Source organism: Panthera onca, chromosome C2 (assembly GCF_046562875.1).
Source record: "Panthera onca isolate mPanOnc1 chromosome C2, mPanOnc1 haplotype 2, whole genome shotgun sequence".
Classification (NCBI taxonomy): Eukaryota; Metazoa; Chordata; class Mammalia; order Carnivora; family Felidae; genus Panthera; species Panthera onca.
Window position 1 is genome coordinate 107,689,164 of NC_138347.1, and position 18,243 is coordinate 107,707,406.

The following is an 18,243-nucleotide window of genomic DNA, read 5'->3' on the forward strand; positions in this document are numbered from 1 at the left end:
CAGGCTCCAAGCTGTCAGCACAGAGCCCGATGCAGAGCTCAAACTCCTGAACCATGAGACACATAACCAACCGGGCCACCCAGGCACCCCAATAAACTTAAAAAGAAATGTCCCAACCTTTGTGGAATTTATATTCTAGTAGGAGAAAAACATGTTAAACTGTTTTCTTAATTAACTATGAAATTGCCATGTGACCAGTACTACAAAGAAGCACAACGGAGAGAGATTGTGAAATGAGACATCTGACCTAGTCAGGAAGTTAAGGATGGCTGACCTGAGAACTGAAAGATGAATAAGGCTTCCAAATCTGTGGGAGAGATGGAGGAAAAGCAGACAAAAAAAGCACACAGTGAGAGAAGGTCCTGGAGAGAAAAGGTGCACAGCCCATTAGAAGAATCAAAACAGGCCAAAATGTGGCCACAAACCAGCAGTAGGGAAAGGAAAACTGATGAGGGTGTGAGGCTGAGGAGGTGGGCAAGTCACACGAGCCCAGAGCGAGAGCTACTGACAGGCTTAAAACAGTGTTCCACAACTAGGTCAGCATTTGCTGTCGTCATTGTCGTTGTTGTTTTTGTTATTGTTGTTGTTGTTGGAGTATAATTGACATGCAATGTTATATTAGTTTTGGGTTTACAACTTAGTGATTTCAACAGATCTTTCCATTACCCCGTATTTACCACAGTAAGTGTAGTCACACCGTCTGTTGCCATACAATGTTATTGCCATATTATTGACTGTATTCCCTATGCTGTAATTTTCATCTCTGTGAGTTGTTTATTTTATAACTGGGAGTTAATACTCTTAACCCTCTTTATCTATTTCATTTTTATAAGAGCACTCTAGCTGCTGTGTCAAGAATGGAGTGTTGGGAAAGCAAGAGTAGAATCTGAGAAGAAGATAGGAGGCTATTCAGATAGCACAGGCAAGAGATATAATGAGAGTTTGAAAGAAGAGAGTGGCACCAGACATGGAGAGAAATGGAGGGCCAAGAGAGACAATTTAGAAAAAACACTGTAGGACATGGTGAGGTTTGGAAACTCCCCCTCAGGATTCTGGCACCGGTGGGTGGGTGGCAGCACTGTTTGTGATAAGGAGAACACCCAAAGGGGATCAGATTTGAGGGGAAGCCTTGTCAATAGAGAATGCATCACAACACTGCGATGTGGGGGGCATGGCAGAGACAGAGCAGAAAGCGGATGACCCTGCCTGCAGGCAGTCAGCAAACCCTCCACTGAAGAGGTGATACTATTCTGGGCCTTGAAGAAGGAATCCACTTTTCTTCTTTCACACTTTCATACTTTCTCAAAGGGAAAGGGCATTCTAGTCTAGGGAATAGCATACGCAAAGATTAGGATCAAAGTTAAGAGACAACATAAATGGGCCAGGAAGAGAACAACGGTCACTTATTTTTAGCTATTTATTTTATCTGTGCCCTTGTTCCAAAAATTACTTATTGTTCTCTTAAAATATGTACTATAACAAATTACTATAACAAATTACTCCAGAATGGGGGGCTTACAAAGAACAGAAATTTATTTCTCATATTTCTGGAGGCTGGGAAATCCAACATTAAGGTGCCAGCAAATTCAGTGTCTGGTGAGAGCCTGCTGCCTGTTTCATAGATGGCTGTCTTCTTGCTGTGTCCTTACATGATACACGGGATGAAGGAGGTCTCTGGGGTCTCTTTTGTAAAGATACGAATCCAATTCGTGAAGGCTCTTCCCTCATTACATAATCACTTCCCAAAGGCCTCACCTCCACATACCATCACATTGGAGACTAGGTTTCAGCATGTGAATTTGGAGAGACACAAACATTCAGTCTATAGCACTGGTGTATCACCAAGCCCCCCTCCAATGAAGAATTTGTTGTTCCAGCTGCAAGGAGTGCTTTCGGTAAACACCCTTAAGCTGTCATTTCCTTCAAGGATTGCCTTAGCATGGCCAATGTCACAACTCTTCCTGGAGCATCTGACATCTAACAAATGGTTATTGGAGAAATATAAAGACCTGGCCATTCATGCCCAACTTAGGACAAACTTGAGGGGTCATTCTAGCTCCAGAGCTCCCTTTGAGGTCAGCTGAAGCTATCTTTGGGACTGCATCAAAGCTGGACTTCTTCCTTTCTTCAATCTTGATTCCTCTTCACACCCTTCCATACGTGTTGATTGCAAGGGTACTCCTTAATAAACATTCTGCACCTTAAATTCTGTCTGGAGTCTGCTTCCCAGAAAGTCCAACCAGAATGAAAGTAAGTAAAGGCATAGGGCAAAAGGAATACAAGACAGGAAGAAGAGTCACCAGGATGAGGGAAATAGATGAAATCTAAGCCATGAGATCCTACTCACTAGCAAAATGTAGGTAAGGTTCAGAGCTGACTCTGTGCTTCCATGCAGACAAAATTAAGAGAGACATTCAGTCAGATTCCTAAGTCACAGTTTCCCAGACTAAATATAAACCGGTTGCCCAGAGGAAGAAAATATTCCCAATACTTATACCCAAGAATTTTTTCCCAATGGGCCTCACAAAGTGAACACTGTAATATATCAACAGTGGCCTCAATATCTCCCTGATAAGGACAATAGCATGCTTAGGATGTGTAGGGTACAAACACCAACTTATGAATTTAAACATGTGAATAACATAACTCTCTTTGTATTTGAGCTTAATTTGTATTTGAGCTCTCTTTGTATTTGAGCTTAATAACATAACTCTGCTTTGTATTTGAGCTTAATTTGTGAATTGAGCCCTGGATCCCATTTCACATGGTGGCAAAAATGTAATCTTAGTCCATTCAGGGGAAATTTTGTCAACTCAGAGGATTCTCCGTTTATTCAGGTTTTTCCTAGTCCCCACTCTTTACAGTATTCCCTCGTGTATTATTTATGCCACAAGGTTCATATTCTGGTCTTTCAGGTTCATGAATGTTTTTAACCTCAAAATCTTGCCTTCTGAGACAAAATCCTATTTTCTCAAAGTATTATCTCAGCTGTGAGTCTCAGAAATCTATTCTGAAATTCAAAAGCTAACAGTTCACTGTTACTTCTCTCTAACTTCTTTCCAACTTCCCTTTTTTGAGGCAACGGATGCCTCCTGTCTAGTGTGAATGAGGGGGTCGGGGTGACTGGAAGGGCAAAATGGTCTACAGGAGATAAAATGGATAACAAGGAATTTTTCTTTAAAGCATATTAGCTAATTGATTGTTGCAATTTAAAAAAATAACATTCTCCAGTGAAAACGAATAGCACAGCACTAGTATATGGAACAAATAAAAATAATTTGGGTGTAGGCTCAAAACTGTGTAACCCAGACACACAGCATCTGTAAGCCATAATTAAGGCAGGAATACATTTTAGAAAAGAGGAACAGACAGACTGTACAACTTCCAAGCAAACTTCTACGAGGCCCATCCAAGTGGAGTGAGGATTCTCTATTATTTACTTATACAGTATTTCCATATTAAGGATATCTGCTTCAAATAAGCAAAGAGCTGCAAAGGTTTGTCTTTGTTGTTTTAAAAAGCAGCCCCTGAGAAAAACGTGACATTGTCCCCCAAAATGAAAAAGTCGCTATGAAAATTTTGTTTGTTTTGTTCTCTGCCACCACTAAGCTCAGCCGGTTTGTTTCAAACCACCAGAAAAGACAGGCTGTGGGGGGGAGGGGCATTGGTGGGTCAAAGTTCAGAGGCATTGAAGTTTCTCTGATGGTAACAGAACAAAGTTCAAGAGGCCAAGGGGGCCCCCTGATGATGGAATTCAAATAGCAGATGTACACAGAGCTCACCTGCAGAGAATGCTGCAAACATCAAGAGGCTAAATTGATGTTCTAGAACACAGTGAGAGCAGACACATTAGGCTTATACCTGTAACCAAAAGCAGAGGTTAAGAGATGCTTTCTGTGGACAAGAATGGATGCCTTGAGGGTAATCTTAAACTATCTAAATAATGAGTTTGGCTAGTCATTATCTCTCAGGACAACAAGCAAACCTGAATATTTTGTGGGGTGGGTGTTATTACAGAGAATTACACCGTTACTGTGAAGTTTATCCCTGATATCGTATCTGCTTGTTAAAGTTTCAATAGTAACTCACCTATAAGACTGCTTAACACCACAGCTATTATTTGAAAGAACATAATGGGTATGATGGGTATTAAGAAGGGCACTTGTGATGAGCACTGGGTGTTATATGAAAGTGATGAATCCCTGAATTCTACTTCTGAAACCACTATTGCACTGTATATATTAACTAAAATATAGAAAAAAGAATATGATTGTAGATAGGCTACCATTTATTATGAAATTCTTCAAAATAAAAACAGCTATAAAAATAATACAATAAACTCTTCATACCCACCACTCAGCTTCAGGAAAACAAGCATTGAAAATGCATTGGAAGCCCTCTGAGATTCCTCCCGAAATGCAGTTCCTACCCTACCTTATAGGTAATGACCGTCTTGAATTTGGTAATGATCATTCCAATGCATTTCTTTTTTTTTTAATGTTTATTTTATTATTTTTAAAAGAGAGAGACAGAGCACGAGGGGGGAGAGGGACAGAGAGCAAGAGGGAGACACAGAATCTGAAACAGACTCCAAGCTCTGAGCCGTTGGCACAGAGACGGATGCAGGGCTCGAACTCACAAATTGTGAGATCATGACTTGAGCCGAAGTCAGATGCTTAACTGACTGAGCCACCCAGGCGCCCTTCCAATGCATTTCTATACAAGTTTACTATATTATGTTTTATATATATATATATATATATATATATATATATATATATATATATATACACACACATATATATACACACACACACACATACATATATAATATATATGTTATATATACATATAACATTTGTTTTATACATATATAAACATATATATGTTTATATATATAAATATATTTGTTATATATATTTATATATATAGAACATTTCTAAAAAATACATAGCATTGTTTTATACATAGTTAGACTTTACATAAAGAGTTTCATATTTCATGAATCTATTTTTAGATTCATGCTCTATTTTTAAGTTTCATATTTCATGCTCTATTTTTAAGTTTCATGTTTGTGAGACTTATCTATCTCGGCATATTTCTAGTTGATTTTCAGTGCTGTAGATGATTCCCTGTCATACCATTCCACTTCTCTATTCATTTTTCTGGGTGGTGGTTGTCTCTGGTCTTTGCAATAACAAAAAAAATATGAAAATATTGGTTCTTTGTGTGTAAAGTCAAATATTTCTTTGGCCAGTGACTGTCAAACTGTGATCCACAGACCCCTGGTGGGCCTAAGCCCCTTCAGGCAATCCATGAGGTCAGTCATTTTCCTAATAATACAGAGACACATTTACCGTTTTCATTGTGTGGACATTTGCACCGATGATATAAAATTCTTGCTGGGGATTTTAATAAATCACTTAACAATAGTAATTTCATTAAAACTCAACTCTTGCATACTCATCTATTTAATATTCTGTATGTCAAAGTGGGGAGTAAGCACAAATTACTCCTGTTGTATTCCAGAGGACAACAGTGTCTCAAGAGATATCATGCAATTGTTTGAGTTACAAGATGAACTCCCACTTTTTTTCATGGAACATCATCTTTATTTTGAAAGAATGCCTGGCAGACAAACCATGATTATTTCAGTCTCCGGTATTTGGCAGATATTTTCTCAAAAAAAATAATGACATGAGCTTTCAAGCAAAAATTAGAGTTTTTGAAAACGTGAATCCAAATGTGAGTTTGAGGGCTTCCCAGTATTTCAGAATTTCTCTGATGAGATGCGTGGTGATTTTCTGATATTGTATAATGTAATTAAATCTATCAACATTTAGAAAATCTGTGTAATTCAGTAAAATATTTTCTCAGTTTCCACTGCAAGATGTTGCAAAATGATGCATGAGTAAAAAAAAAATCCATTCAAAGTGAAAGATAGATCATATATTTTAATTCAACAGAGTATGAAAAGTTCATTGACATGATTTTTAAATTCCAGTTTTCAAGGAGCCTTTAAGAAGCTACTATTTGTTGAGTTTTAGGTATAGTATCAAAGAAAGATAGAAAAGACTATTGAAATACTCCTCGCTTCTTTGATTCCAGATCTGTATGAGTCTATTTTCTTCACATACTTCAATCAAAGCAATACACCACAAAAGACTGAATGCAGAAATACACTCTAGCTGTCTTCTGTTAAGCTAGCCATAAAGGTATTTGCAGAAATACAAAATAATGCCAATTTTCTCACTAAAGGTTTTGTTTGGGAAAATATAATTATTTTATAAGAGTATGTTATTTGTGTTAACATGCAATAGGCTTATATTACTTTTCAAATGAATAATAAAAGTTTTAATTTCTCAAATTTATTTTCTAATATAGTAAATATCAATAGATAGAACTCACATAAACAAAAGCTCTTTGGTATCCTCAATAATTTTTAAAAGCTTATAGCAGACACATGAAAAGATGCTCAACATCACTCATCATCAGGGAAATACAAATCAAAACCACAATGAGATACCACCTCACACCGGTCAGGATGGTTAACATTAACAACTCAGGAAACAACAGATATTGGTGAGGTTGCAAAGAAAGGGGAACACTTTTGCACTGCTGGTGGGAATGCAAACTAGGAAAGCCACTCTGGAAAATAGTGTGGAGGTTCCTCAAAACATTAAAAATAGAACTACCCTATGACCCAGCAATTGCACAACTAGGTATTTATCCAAAGGATACAAAAATACTGATTCTAAGGAGCACGTGTACCCCAATATTTATAGCAGCACTATCAACAATAACCAAATTATGGAAAGAGCCCCAATGTCCATCAACTGATGAATGGATAAAGAAGATGTGGTGTGTGTGTGTGTATACACACACACACACACACACACACACACATATGTACACACACACACACACACACATACACAATGGAATATTACTTGGCCATCAAAAAGAATGAAATCTTGCCATTTGCAACAATGTGAATGGAACTGGAATGTATCAGGCTAAGTGAAATAAGAGTCAGAGAAAGATAAATATCATATCATTTCACTCATACGTGGAATTTAAGAAACAAAACAGATGAACATAGGGGAAGGAAAGAAAAAATAAGATAAAAACAGAGAAGGAGGCAAATCATAAGAGACTCTTAAGTACAGAGAACAAACTGAGGGTTGCTGGAGGGGTGAGGCGATGGACTAAATGGGTGATGTACATTAAGGAGGGCACTTGTTGGGATGAGCACTGGGTATTACATGTAAGTGATGAAGCACTAAATTCTACTCCTGAAGCCATTATTACACTATATGTTAACTAACTTGGATTTAAATTAAAAAAAAATAATAACCAATTACAAAACAATGAAAGAAATAATTTTTAAAGGTATAAAGTGTCCTGGGACCAGAATGTTTAAGAACTGATAATGTAGGATACAGCCAAGAATTGAATTTCTGGGTTGTAATTTATCTTTGCTAAGTATTTCCTAATTGTCTTCAAAAAAATTGCATCTAGGGGCGCCCGGGTGGCTCAGTCAGTTGAGCGACCGACTTCAGCTCAGATCATGATTTCATGGTTTGTGAGTTCGAGCCCCGCATCCAGCTCTGTGCTGACAGCTCAGAGCCTGGAACCTGCTTCTGATTCTGTGTCTCCCTCTCTCTCTGCCCCTCCCCCACTAATGCTCTGTCTCTGTCTCAGAAATAAATAAACATAAAAAAATTTTTTTTTAAATTGTATCTAAATTCTTACTTGCAGTGTATGAGAATGCCCATTGTTTACATAGTTACCAGCATTTGGAACTATTTCAGGCTTAAATCTTTTTAAATCTAATAGGTGTCAAAGTGTTGTTTTAACTAGTATTTCTCCTATTATTGGTGAGATTATGCATTTTCTGTGTATTGTCTCTACAGATCTTCTCTTGTTTGAAAATCCTTCCTATATATTTTTTTGCACCTTCTTCTATTAAGTTGTCTTTTCACATTAATTTTTGAAAAACATTCACATTTTCCAGACATGTATCCTACTTGGTTTCTCTCCTTTTTTCACCTTTAAATTTGTAATTTTTTATTGAGATATAAATTACATGCAATAAAATGTACATATTGTAAATGTTGAGTTCATGAGCTTTGACAAGTGTACAAGCCCATGTTATCAACACCCAATACAATATATAGAATGTCACTCTCATTCCAGAAATTTCCTCATGCTTCTCTGCAGAGGAAACACCATAGATTAGATTAGTGTTTTCTATAACTTCAAACAAATAGGATCATATAGCATGTGGTCCTTTGTGCCTGGTTTCTTTCTGTCAACACGTTTTTGAGATTCATCTATGTGGTTATATGTGTCAGTAGTCCATTGCTTGTTATCGATGAATACAATTCTATTGTATCAATATACCAAAATTTGTCTATCCGTTATCCAGCAGATATGCATTTGAGCTGTACCTGGGCTATTGTAAGTAAAATTGCCATGAACATTCTTGTACACATTTTTTTTTTTTTTTTTGGTAACGCGTTTTTATCCCTTTTGGGTAAAACACCTAGGAATGGAATGGAATACCTTCTAAATGTATGTTTGACCTACAAATGTTATGTTCCTTATGTTTTAATTTTTCTTTTCTTTTTTCCCCCATATCATTGTACTATATTATACATAAGTTATTTGAATATCTCCTGGTTCACTCATTCTTTCTCCAACTGTGTCTACCCTGTTGCTTATCACATATACCAAGCTTTCATTTCAATGATTATATTTTCATTTCCAGGATTTCTCTTTCATTTCTTTTTTGAGTCTTCTAGGTATTTTTAAATAGTATCTTCTTCCTTTCTCTTGTTGTTTACTCCATATTTTGCTGCTTTAATTATTTAAAATAAAATATCTTATACTCATTATTTTCACTTTCTGATTTTTTAGGGCCTCTAATCACATTGTTGGTTTTTTTTTTTTTTGTTTGTTTCTATTAACTCTCAGTCTTAGTAAGTTATTTCCTTGTGGTTTGTAAATCCATGTTGTAAAGTTTATCTGTGAGATTCATGCTGTTATCTTGATTATATATATAGGTGTGTGTGTGTGTGTGTGTGTGTGTGTGTGTGTGTGTGTGTGTGTGTATAGATAGATAGATATTTAATTAACTGTCTTCCACCCCATCCTGGAACTGGAGATGAAGAGTGAAACTTGGAGCCTGCCACAGGAAGGACTCAATCTGAGCAACAGGCAGGAGTTCCTAAAGGTCCCTCCATCCTGGAAGCCTTGTCCCTGGTAGGCAGGGAGAGGGGAACAGTGGAAAGACCAAACCATTACTTTGACAATGCTGGTGCCCAGCATAGTGACTGGCTACCACTCTGAGCACTGGGACTCTGCTCTAACCTGGATTCCCTGGGGACCTGAAAGATTTCTTTGTTGAGAAAAGGGAAGCCTGGGATCTGGCCCTTTTTGAGGGTAAAGGTGCTTCTATACTTGAGCTTGGGATGAGAAGCCCATGTGCACTCTTCCCCTTCCTCTCTATCCACAACATGGGATCACCACGTTTCAGCCTTCATGGGGCTGCCTCAGGGTGAGAGGTGACTGGAATAACCTTATAGCGGAGTCTTGAGGGAGAACAGGACAGGGGGCCCTTGGTGAGCATGTATGGCTGCCACAAGGGATTTTTTTTCACTTTCAAATTCTACCAATTGGCAGAGATGTTAAGAACCTCTTCAAGTTAATATCTTAACTCAGGGTTTCTAACCACTCAGGGTGTATAAATTCAAACCTCAAAACCATGTCTATGCACATTTGAATTCTTTTTTTCTACCCAGAGCCCAGATAAAGCAGATAATTTTTCTTATTTCATTTTGCCTGGACATCTTTTTTCTGGTGGTATAGGCCTTTGGGGGTCTAGCACTTATGCAGAGCCTCAATTCTACCTTCCCACCATGGCTCAAGGCCTTGCCTTTTGTCCTCATGTGTCAGAAATCCAAACCTCTTGATTACCAAGATTACCAAATGTCCCCAAAGCAAGGTTGGGGCTAAAATTAGCACCTCACCACTTTTTTTTTAAGTGTCTGGAAGTTTCTCCTTTTTCTTGGGAGCTTGAAACTTTAAAAGCTCTCTGTTACATCTGATCCATCATTTCTAGGTGTTTTGTATTTAGAGGTTTTTCAAGGCACATAGTCTGTTGTGATGACAGAACCAGGAGTCTACAAGCTGTTGTTTTTTCCCACCAAAGTCATCAATGAGTAATGACCACAATTCTTTCTCCAAGTCAGAAATCAACTGCTTTGTGATTAGGAAAGGGACACTATCCAGATAACAAAGAGACATATATCTTCCTCATATCTGAGAAGCTCCTGCCTAATCCCTTTACTTTATCAGGCTCTAAGGGCTCCTGGATTACTGAAAAAGTTGATGAATGTGGAGAGCATCCTGTGGGAACATTCTGGGAAGTTTAATTGGGAACAGAAAAATATGGAGCCATTTGAAGTGATCCCAGGTCTCAAGCAAGTTCCATGTTCTTTCAATGTAAAGATTCCACTCCATGTTATTTTGTTTTGAGTCAAGGAAGTACCTGAGCTGAAAAGAAAAAGGAAAAAAATGTTTAAAACCTAGACTTACCAAAAAAGACAGAATTTTTCTAGTAGATCTCATGAGACAGTATCTGGGAAAGAGAATATTGTTAATTTGGAGAAAATGTGCCCTGTTGAACTTGATCATTTAGCAGTGTACATTGGTCTGAGGAAAAAGACTGGGCCATTTCCCTATAATCTCCAGCCCTCACATGAAGTGTTTTCTTCCCTAATTGTTATTTCAAAATCAAAAGTTCTGTGTTAAAGGCCTTTTACGAAATGGCAAACAAGAGGACAAGCATAAACAAGTGGTCAGAGAAGAATGGTTTTTAAAAGTCCCATTTACACAGTTTTAGAGAATAAGAGCAAGCCATTCATGGCACAAAAACAAAAACAAAATCCCCAAAAACCTGTGACAGTGGCTACTTACTGGTATGAAGGAAGTAAGATCCCTATGAGGATTAAATACGCAGAGTCAGACCTAAAAAATATTCAGGGGTAGGAGATGAAATGGGAGGAAAGAAAGTAATGTCATAAAGAGAGTCACTGACTACAGAATACGTCAAAGCAATGGTCCATAAGGACTTTAAGCTACTCTGGATTCGACAGGGCAACATTATGATGCTTTGTTCTTGGTGATCTACCTCTGCCCATCAAAATGATGGCCCAGCCAAAGAGAATAGATTCTGAGACTCTGCTCCTTGGGAGGATTGGTGGTGAGGGAAGCCAGGCAGAATCCCAGTTCGGAAAACGGTAAGGACTAAGCAAGAGCAGAGAAAAGTAACTGAGAGGAGCAGAAAGGAGTCAATTGAAATAGATCCCTTAACCAGTGGAGTGTGATCATGAGGGTGGAGACAGCAGTCTAGATGTTGGATCAAGGATTCCATGTTGCAGGTAACTTTCTACTAGCAGTGGCTCCTCCCAAGCATCCTTTCCCAGGGTTTCTTCATGCCCGTTATTCCTTATGATTCAGCAAGAACAAAGGATCAAATTCTTGTCCAGGAGTTCCAAAATAGGCTCTTAAAATTCATAATGGAAATGATCTTATTAAAATCCAAAATATTTTTAATTGTATGAATTAGGCTTTTCAGTGACAAAAGATTGTTTCGGTTCCAAAAGCTTGGCTTTGAATATCAGGATCTAATGGTCTGAACAAAAAGTTTACGCTATAGTCAAAGTTTGTTCTATAAACAATGGAGTTGGAGAGATTGCAGAGTGATGAATAAGCCACCTTCCTCCTCCCACGGCAGCCACTGCCCCCACCCTCCAAAGACCAGTGGAAAATCTCACAGGTTGGAGGAAAGAAGATACTTGGGAAAAGAGAGCAAGAGAGTGAGTAATTGATATGAATTACTGAGAAAGGGGCCTCCATATCCTGCACATCCCAGAAAGGGGCCTCCATATCCTGCAATCCATGGAGCTGGAGCCAGGGCCTCTAAGAGAAATCCCAGATGGATTTTTAGGAGAACCTGAGAGCACAAGAAACTTCTGCCTCCCTTTTCGGGGAGTAGTCGTGAGACACAGAGCCAATGAAGACCCATGGATGGGGTCATAAACAGCTGCCAGTGCACAGTGATAAGGACCAGGCAGATTGAGTTATAGCTTGCAGACACCAGCAGAAGATGGGCAAAGTAGAAGATGGCTATCAAATAGATTCACTCCCTTCAACAAAGCCAGGATGAAAGAGAAACTGTTGTCATCCCGACTCCCAGAGCTTAGATCACCTATGGGAGACAGAGATACCTTGAATTGACTGAATCCAGTGTTCTACCACGGAGTGGACAGGTGAACTCAAGGGCTAAACTAAGATTCAGTTGTAGAGAAATAAAGGTACATCTTTGCACACCTGAGTTTTTTGACTGTAGTATTTACACCTGTTGAAAGATCTGGATCCAGAGTAACACTGATCTAATGCCAGACCTCCTAAACTGGTGTTTAGGAAACCAAACATTGTCTCTAATTAAACTGTATAGAGTTCAGAAATACACCTAACCATACACCAGAATTTAATGTAAAAGCTCCACTTCAGGCCAGTGAGGAAAAGATTATTCAACTAATAGAATTGGTATAACTAGGAACCATTTGGAAAATAATTAAGGAAAATCTCCATCTTGCTCTTTAGACCAAAATAAATTTCATAAAGATCGAAGATTTAAACTCTGCAAAAGAAACTATGATAACACTTGAAGAAAATGGGGTATATTTATTTCTAATAGTAGAATGGGGAAGACTTTTCTAAGAATGACACAAAACTTAGAAGTATAAAGAAGATTGATACATTTGACTACAACATTTTTTATTTCTGTACAATAAAAAATAATGAGCAATAACTGAAAGGAAATTGGTAAATTTGGAGTATCATCTATAACCCATATTGTAGGGCTAATTTTCTTAATTTATAAGGAACATATATAATCAGTTAAGAAAAAGATGACCAACTCAAGAGAACATTAAACAAAAGACATGAACAAGGAAGGCAGAAAAAGAGATACAAATAGCTAATGCATATATGAAAAGATGTTCAACCTCATTAATAATTAAGGAAATGTAAGCCAAAATAACATTTTTTGCAACAGTGATCATTTCATTACTTGTAGGCTCAAATGAGTATTCCATTTGTACATAACAACACTTAAGAGGAAATGGAAAAATCAAGGGATTTTATTACTAATTTTCATAACAGTAGCACTTTAATATGTTTTTTAAGTTTTATTTGTTTATTTTGAGGTAGGGGGTTTGTGGGGAGAGACTCCCAAGCAGGCTCCACACTGTCAGTGTAAAGCCTGATGCAGGGCTCAAACTCACAAACCATGAAATCATGGCCTGAGCCAAATTCAGAAGTTAGACGCTTAGCTGACTGAGCCACCCAGGTGCCCCACGTAACAGTAACACTGTAGCTAAGCAAGTTTACAAGCACAAATGGATGTAAAAAACTGAGTAAATATTTACAAATCTTTGAATTAAAGATAATTTCCCACATTTTTTGACAGAATGGGGTTACATTACATTTTCTAAAAGCATATTATAAGTAAATTCACATTTTAAAATAATCCACTTCCTATGAATTTCACAGTTATTAGAAGAAACCAATGCAATGCTCGTCTGTTTTAATGCTCTCAAACAGTACAACAGCAGTCTTTCAGGAATACCTCCTTCCTTTTTTGTGTGTATATGCAAAATTATCATAGTCTTGCCCCCGGGCCATTGATATTTCCTTCTGAAAGACATACAGAAAAATCCTTAATTCTAGTGAACCAAAATAACATTTTTTAAATCTATGAAATTGGCAAAAATCTAAGCTTGATAATACTTTTGCTAGGGCCGTGGAAACCAGACATCTTCATACACCTTTGGTATGAGAATAGTTGCCATAATTTGTCAACATGTATGAAACCATTTAATCTATGGTCCTTTCAGTGCCAGGAACTTACACTACAAATACACCTGAAAAAGTTCATGAAGTAGGTTCATTGCAGTATTGCTTTTAGTTTTGTTTTCTTTTGTTTTGTTTTTTTTTAAAGGAAATTCTCTTTAAGTAGGGATCTAGGGAAGGGACTGCTCAAGGCAGGGCACAACATTGCAGGAGCCTGGGGGAAGGAGGAGCGTCATGGACAGTAAACCTGACTCACGTGGAAGTTAAATTCAGTTCTATTTCTCAGCTAAGTGATCCCCCATCTTCTATCTGTGCCATGAGGTTTTGTACTTTCTTTTTCACTTAATTCAGCCCTAAAAATGTTAATTAGAGTCCTACTATGTTCTATACATCCTGTATCATGTCTCTAATGAAGCTGGACTTTGAGGTATTGGTGTAATTTGAACAAGTAGAAAAGGTAGGAAGGTCATTAAAGGAGGAGAAACAAACGTGGGGCTGTGGGAGTGTATGATATGCTTGAAGAACAAAATACATCACATCTGAATTCTTTTTGGGGACAGGAGGAGTGTAGTTAAAGAGTAAGCCTATGGTCAGACTATGCTGCAGGAACCATCTCTTTATCAACAAATGATCATTATTATTACATTTGCGTTTTTTTGCAGAACAACTCTGGCAGCCAAATACAGGGTGGAATGAAGAGGAAAGAAGGCAAGGAGGCTAATTAGCTGGTTGATGCTATGGGTAATGAGGTCAGAACAAGGTCAATAGGAGGTAGAATGGAAAAGGTTGAGAGGGTTGGAGACAATTTAGAGATGGTAGAGACATAAGATGGCTACTTATCAGATGTGGGAAGTGGAGACGAAGTCATTTGAGATAGCATTTGCAAAAGCTCGTTGTTGATTGGAGGGGAAAAGGTGCAAAGGAGGTGAAAGCATTTCTAACTTTATAGATAAGGAAAAGTTGATGCTGTTAACCAACATAAGGAGTCTGGGAAGGAAAGCATTTGGTTGAGGGCTGAAAGACATGCTAAATTTTGGAGGTGTTGAGTTTGAGGTATCTAGGTAGCGTCCAGGAACAGACGTCTGATTGATATTTGGAAAAGATGATTGGAACCTTCCAAGTGAAAAAGATTGCTCCATGGGTAATGCCAAGAAGAGAAGAGAGTGGAAGTAGAACTTTGGAAAATACTTGTATTTTAGGGCTAGGTCAAGGATGGGGTGTCAGCAAAGAGATTGGAGGAGGAAAGGTCGGGGCCCATAGAGAAATAGTGCTCTGGGAGCCACAGGTGGAGCCAGCCAGTAATGACAAACAGCGGGGCGAGCCCTACAGAGCCCCAAAGAAGTCCAGCTGGGCAAGCTGCCCCCAGCCCCACTCTGATGCTCTCCAGCTGCTCTCTAAAGTTTAAAGCACTGGCAGTCCCTGCTAACCCACGGTTTCACTTTCTAAGCTCTGGAAGCAGATAACCTTCCTTCTGACGTGTGCTCTAATGCTACAGCACGCTGCCTACGTCATTCATCTCATTTCATATCACAGAGGCATTTCGTTATCTCACAGCATCACAAGAAGAGAGGTGAGTACAGAACAGTAAGATATTTTGAGAGAGAAAGACCACATTCACTTAACTTTTATTATAGTACATTGTCATAATTGTTCTATTTTTTAAATGTTTGTTTTTGAGAGAGAGACAGACAGACAGAACGCGAGCAGGGGAGGGGCAGAAAGAGAGGGAAACACAGAATCCAAAGCAGGCTCCACGCTATGAGTTGTTGGCACAGAGCCCGACCTGGGGCTCAAACCCATGAAATGCGAGATCATGATCTGAGCTGAAGTCAGACACTCAACCTACTGAGCCACCCAAACGCCCCTTAATTGTTCTATTTTATTACTAGCTATTGTTGTTAATCTCTTACTGTGCCTAATTTATAAATTTATGATAGATGTTTGTGCATACGAAAAAACATAGTATACATAAAGTTCAGGCATCCACTGGGGGTTTTGGAATGTTTCCCCTGCAGATAAGGGGGACTACTGTATTGTTCAGCTTTTTATATAAAAACTTTCAAACAGGTTCTAAGAAATAAGTGCTATAATCCCCCTTGTCCCAGGAAACACAAATATAAAAAGATGCAATTTCCTTATACCCTTTGGCAAGTCCAGGGCAATGGAGCTCACAGTTCTTCAGGCCTTAGTCCAAGGCCCCAACAGCCAAAACCTTCCAAGCAAATAAATAAACAAAAGCAGCAAAAATACACCAGAGTCCACAGAAAGTCATGCAAATGAAATTACATTTCTTTTTCCATATGAGAAAACTTGCTTCTGACAAGAATATTGAGTTCCTTTCCTACGTTTTATAGCATAATGTTCCTGTTCTTTCTTATATTTCGTAAGAATTTCTCAGCAATCGTTATGCTCCTTAAATCCTGACAAAGCCAAGGACATTCCTCAAGGCTGGCTTTTGTTAGAACACCTAGGGGACGATTTCTAGACATTTCACTTCACTGACTTTTTGGGGAGTTACTAGATATTTAAGTGTGTAATTAATCCTAAAGCCCTTCTGATTATTTGCTTGGAAAAAAAAATTGATTTAGATGGCTATGACAGACTCCTAGACATGTCTTGCAACTTATATAAGAAACCAATGAGTTATTACAAAAATAACTCAAATCTGTATATTATGACATAAAGCTGCCAAAACAAACTTAAGATGCAAAGATGTTTTTAATAAAGAATGTTTTTAAAAACAGCTGCATGTGATGTATCCAAAATAAGAGTACTTTATTAAATGGCATTTTTTGAAGTCAGAATGCAAACCAGGCACTGGGAGTGAAACCAGGCTCAGCAGGTAAAGAATAGTTGTTTCCTAAAATAAAGTACTAAGGACTCAGGAGCATAACTTGGAAAACTTATAGTAATTTTGTTTTAGAAATCCAATTTTATTTATAAGTTTAAGGAACAATCCTCACCTTCTCACAAACTGTCAGATATGTGGACAACTAGAAAATTTAATTGAGTTAATCTAACTTAGAAATGGGCTTTATTTGGTATCGATGTAATAAAGGAAACTTCAGTAAATTCAAGTAAATTGAAGGGTATCTAAATTTGGCTAATCTTTCTCTGTGGTCTGGAAGTAAGCAGTGGTCCTTCTCCTGTTTAGAGTTGGGCCTTTAGCTCCTAGACTTTAGATCCAGGCTCTCCATCCTCCTCCAAAAATTACCAACTCGATTGGTGCCTTCCTTGTGGCCTTTTCATCCCCTGGCTCTACCGGATCCTTTAATTTTGTCTGTAAGTGGTCTCTCTGTCCTGGAAATAAATATACCTGTTAACATAGCCCTGTGATCCCCGTGGGATCTATTCCTTTCTCTTGTTCCTTTCACCAAACATTTCATGATTGGTTGTCCCATAAGTTACTGTCCTATCAGTGCCACCCACTCAGGCCTTTACCTCCTGCTGCAAAGCTCCTGTCCACCATTCTGCTCAGAAATCTGTTCATCAAATCAGTGGACTTTTCTCAAACATCATTCCTCTTGAACTCTTTAGCATCTGGCCAGCCCTTCCTCAATAACAAGCTACCCTGCATCTATTGGTGTAAAACTTAGATCATCTGAGTCTTGACAATGGTGAAGAACATGATTTTGTTGTCAGGGAGATCTGACATCACCATTTTGTAGCTTTTTGTGGCTCTTTTCCCTTTGGGGGAAATTCTTGCATTTCTCTCAGCCTCTGTTTGCTCATCTGTAAAGTCCAATAACTCTTCCTCCCAGGTGAGGCTGTGAGGATTAAATAAGAAAATACACGTAAAGTTCTCAGTACATATTAAATGCTCAATAAAAATTACCTCTACTAATCCCATCTTTCTGATTACTCCCTCGTCTCCTTGCTGACTCCTCTTCATTCCCCTGTTTCTAAATGTGGATTTCTCCCAAAGCTTTGTGCCACCCTCTGTCTGCAAGTTCTCCTTTAGATGCCCCATCTAGTCCTTATGAGCACTACACTAGAACCTTCTAGTTCAAAGTGACTTCTCTGCCAAGCTCCATCCAATCCTACTTCACAGACTGCCCTTAAGGACGTTCCTCCATGAATGAGCTATCACCCCTCAACCTCAACCCCAACCCACAACAAAAGGATCTTCTCTTCTACTTCCTCTAACCTCTACCAGTGGCATCACAGACGTGGGACCTCCGAGCCCTTTCTAAATCATTCCTCTTCCACACCTTCCTGCCCTTGGCATACACAATAGCCTGTTTTTATTTTCTAATCTCTTATTTCTTGCTATGCCTTTTCTTTCCAATTATCAGCATTTCAGCCGAGGCCAAACCC